The following is a 4669-nucleotide window of genomic DNA, read 5'->3' as shown; positions in this document are numbered from 1 at the left end:
ATTTCGAGCAAACCGCAGAGCGCTTCTATTGCTGCTAACGTACACTTCATGTAAGAATCATTAGAGAGATTAGGGCTTGTGTGGAGGCATATAGATAGTCGTTTTTCCCTCGCTCAATTTTCGAGTGGAATAGAAAAGGAAATGACTATTAGTGGAACAGGGTAACCTCCGCCACGCACCACATGGTGGCTTGCAGAGTGTATTTATAGATGTAGATGTAGAGCACACCAACAGAATAGTTCGCCGGCCAGTGTGGCCGAGCGGTTCTAGGCGCTTCAGTATGGAGCCGCGCGACCGCACCGGTCGCAGGTTCGAATCCTGCCGCGGGCATGGATGTGTGTGATGTCCTTAGGTTAGTTAGGTTTAAGTAGTTCTAAGTTCTAGGGGACTGATGACCTCAGATGTTAAGTCCCATTGTGCTCAGAGCCATTTGAACCATTTTTTTGAACAGAACTGTTCGTCGTTTGCTTAAGGTTAGGTAGTATATAATATAATTAACGTGCACTTTGGCAGTTTATTGCTAACGTGCTAACTAGATACCCAGTTTCGCTCAGGAAGTTGATACGAAATTGTGTGGTCTTGTTCGTGGCATAATCATGTCACAGCTTGTGTTTTCGTTGTCCACAATCACAATTGAGATTTCGCCTATCTGAGATGCATTACATCGATGTTCGTGTTCTCCATGTGGTCTTCTCTCGGCTCAGATTACAACTTTATAGTGAACAGAAATCATTCAGTGTAGTGCTGTTTTGAATATGTGACTCAGTTGTTTCTATTCGTGTAACATCCTCTGTAGGCATCGGACCACTTCTCGTCTTCATCCACTGATATTTTTACGTCATTGATCAATTCCTGTTTCTTCATTTCCGATGAAATACACTTGCAGAAATTTATGGTCTTTGTTGGGTAGTGGTAGTTATGATCCCATGCTGAGATGAATTTGTCCTTGGGTGGAAAAAACAATCGATCTTATCTCTGCTAGTGTTGATCGAAGTGACACCAAAAGAAAAACTTCTGAAGCAGGTGTTCTTTCTTTTATATTCTGAAGAATATGTTTTGAATCGGGAGTTTCCCGGTCACATAGTGTAAATATTCCTGCGGAGTGCTTCAAGTGGTAGTATTCGATATTTCCATTCATGCAACAGAATTCTGGCGTTTCTCTAATGAGGTTCCTCGCGTTGAAAAATTGGCAGATGTTATTAATTCTTCCAATTACGATGTGTTTGTGTCAGTTAAACTCTTTCTTTCGTAGTGGAACGTTTTATTTGTTAGGTTGTACTGTTTACTTGTCCTCGCCGCGATTCTCGTATGGTGTATTGTCATGGCTGGCTTGGGTTCACAGTCTAGGTTATAAGATTGTGTTGTAGTTCTTTATTGTTCAGTCCGTTCCCTTCGTTGTTCTCCGGTTTTTCTGCTTCTCTCAGTGCTCTTCTCGTTCTTCGGGAACTTAAGTGTGCTTCACACTCTTCACCTCTTTCGTTCTTTCGCTGTTCTTTTTGTTTTTGCCGTTTTGCTTCAGACTGGCAAGATCTCTTCCTCTTTTACGTTTGGGCATTGTCTAAAATATAAATCAAATCAACTTTTTATTAACAAAAACACTAAGTATACTTTACACATTTTTCCAGCTTTATTTTCGACTAATACTCATTGTATCACTGTGACTACTCTCACTTCACTGTTCGTTTTTATTCACTTACTGCACTACCTCTTCGGTTCGTCTCTGTGTCAATGATAAGAAACTGTCGTTCCAACCCACGACGGATTTTGCTCTATACATCCCTACCAATGGGTAGCCTCACCAGAGGCAAATTCCAGAATATACCAAAAAGGCTACGGTGGTCCACAATGTTCCAGAACATTCCACAATATTCGAGCGTGTTCTGGAATTTTTCACATTGTTTTGGGATGTTTGGCCGTGTTCCCCAAAATTCTGGAATCTTTCCGAATGTTCCAGAGAAATCCCGAAGATTGCAGAAGATCCCGGCTCATTGGGAACATTTCGGAAAATCCTGGAATGTTTTAGGATGCTCTCGAATACTCTCGAATGTTCTGGAGTCGTCATTTTTTATCTGTTTTCCGTCTTTTCCTGTAGTTGCTCTAAATTCGTAGAGGTATGCATCGTCTATGCAACTAAACGAAGGCAGTTTGTTTCTTACCATACGCGTTTCGCTTCTTTTATTTGGGAAGCATCATCAGTGTTCCAGAAATTTCCAAAGGGTGAAACTTCCGAGCCCTTATATCTTCAAAAGCACGCCCTTCAGGTAAAAATGGGAAACTCTTTCATAGATGGGGGATACTGACCTACCACACCATATAACTCTCTTGATCGTACAGAGACTCGTTTCTGAGTTTTAGCAACACGTACATTGTACATTTACTTTCATAATACGTATTTTTGATTAAATATATGGAATCAACATCCATCATTATTGACGTCTGTTGTGTAGAGTTGAATGTTTTCTTCTGTTTCACATGACATTGATTCGTTACTGCTAAGACAACCTGTGAAATCTTCATTGGTTATATCCCTATTTTTCTTACATTTGGCCACTTCAGATGCGCTAGACACGGTTTCATTTAATTATCGAATGCAATATAAATTCAGGCAATATGATGGACGAGTTGATACCTACGCCTACTCCGACAGAAGAAATGTGCAAGAACGTCGCTAAGGATTTTTATGAAATGTAGAATTTTCTCAACTATATAGGAGCTGCTTTCAACAAGAAGAGGACTATGCTGACCAGCAAGTTGAGTTTGGCATTGAGGAAAAAATTGATAAAGTGGTACATTTGGCGCATTGCGCTGTATGGAGCAGAGACATGGACCATGAGAAAGAAGGAGAAAAATATACTTAGAGTGCTTTGAAATGTGGTGCTGGAGGAGAATGGAAAAGATCAAGTGGACAGATCGCATAAAATATGACGATGTACTGCGAAGAGTAGGAGAGAAGAGAAGTATTCTGCGTACAATTCTTCAGAAAGAGGCCAACTGGATTGGACGTGTACTTAGACACGAGGGACTTATACACGATGTCAACGAAGATAAACTCAGAGGAAATGAAAGACGAGGAAGAAGAAGAATTCAACATCTGGACGAAATACAACAGACTGAAGTAAGAAGCTGAAGACAGGAAACAGTGGAATCACAAATTCTCCGTACGAAGACATGGACCTGTCACTAGGCAGAACGCTACATAACAATAATAATAGGAGCTTTAGATGGGAAACACATTGCTATACAGGCTCCTTCGATCACCGGATCACTATTCTTTAAATATGTAAAGGCATTCTCCGTAACTTAGTTGTCTCTTGCATACTCTCACTGTAACTACATTAACGAAAAAAAAATCGCAAAACCAAAAAATAATTAATGCACAATAATGAAATTTCGGAAATACATTTATCTAGGTTTCATATTGAACTGGTTAACATTACAAGATTACAGGTGAATGTAAGGATGAGATGAGCTACTGGAAATGTGAAGTGCTGGTACATTAATAAGCAGTGTAATCGCCATAATCTTGCACGGAAACATGCAAATGTCAATTCATTGTAAAGGGAAAGGATATCAGATTGTGGGGTGGACTTCCATGCCTGTTGCACTCGATCGGTCATTACAGGGACTATGAATGCTGTTTGTGGATGACGATGGTGTTCTCATCCGATGACGCCCCACATGTGCTTGTTAGGAGGCAGATATGGTGATCAAGTAGGCCAAGGCAACATGGTAGAGCGTATTGGGTTACAACAGAGGTATGTGGGCGAGCGTTATCCTGTTCAAAAACACTTCCTGGAATGCTGTTCATGAATCTCAGAACAACAGGTCGAATCACCAGAACGACGTACAGCTTTGCTGTCAGGCTGCGTGGGATATCGACGAGAGTGCTCCTGCTGTCATACGAAATCACACCCACAACCATAACCATAGGTGTAGGTACAATGTGTCTACCACGCAGACAGATTGGTTGCAGGGCTTCAATTGACCTGCTTCCAACACAGAGCCATCACTAGCACTGAGGCAGAACCAGCTTTGGTCAAAATACAACAGACACCACCCTGCCTTCCAATGAGCTATCGCTTGACATCACTAAAGTGGCAAATGGCAGTGGTTTGGGATCAGTGGAATGCACGCTACGATTTGTGACAGTCTGTTGTGTCACTACTGTGCACTCTGTCTTACAAGTGGCCCATCGGGACCATCCGACCGCCATGTCATCCTCAGATGAGGATGCGGGTAGAAGGGGCACTGCTCTCCTGGTCGTTATGATGGTTTTCTTTGACCGGAGCCGCTACCTATTCGGTCGAGCAGCTCAACTGGCATCACGAGGCTGAGTGCAGCCCGAAAAATGGCAACAGCACATGGTGGCCCGGATGGTCACCCATCCAAGTGCCGATCACGCCCGACAGCGCTTAACTTCGGTGATCTGACCGGAACCGGTGTATGCACTGCGGCAAGACCGTTGCCCTCACTACGGTGACTGATGCTCAAATTGTTGCTGCATATGCAGGACGATGTGCAAGAGTCATATGTCGAACACGATGGTCATCCCTCTCAGTAGTGCTAGGTGGCAGTCTGGAGCGTGGCTTTCTTGTGACCATACATTCTCGTGCTCTCGGCTGTCAGCAGTCATGTGCAGTGGTTACATTCCTGCAGAGTCTTACTGCAG

The 4669-nt window shown here is 42.8% G+C and overlaps 1 pseudogene; it reads right to left on the bottom strand.

Annotated features, from left to right (window-relative positions):
• Positions 1–4349: 4349 nt before the first annotated feature.
• Positions 4350–4467, bottom strand: LOC124790625 (annotated as a pseudogene).
• Positions 4468–4669: the final 202 nt, after the last annotated feature.

Source organism: Schistocerca piceifrons, chromosome 3 (assembly GCF_021461385.2).
Source record: "Schistocerca piceifrons isolate TAMUIC-IGC-003096 chromosome 3, iqSchPice1.1, whole genome shotgun sequence".
NCBI classification, from domain to species: domain Eukaryota; kingdom Metazoa; phylum Arthropoda; class Insecta; order Orthoptera; family Acrididae; genus Schistocerca; species Schistocerca piceifrons.
The sequence above is the reverse complement of the archived record's forward strand: the minus strand, read 5'-3'. Positions and strand labels throughout refer to the sequence as shown.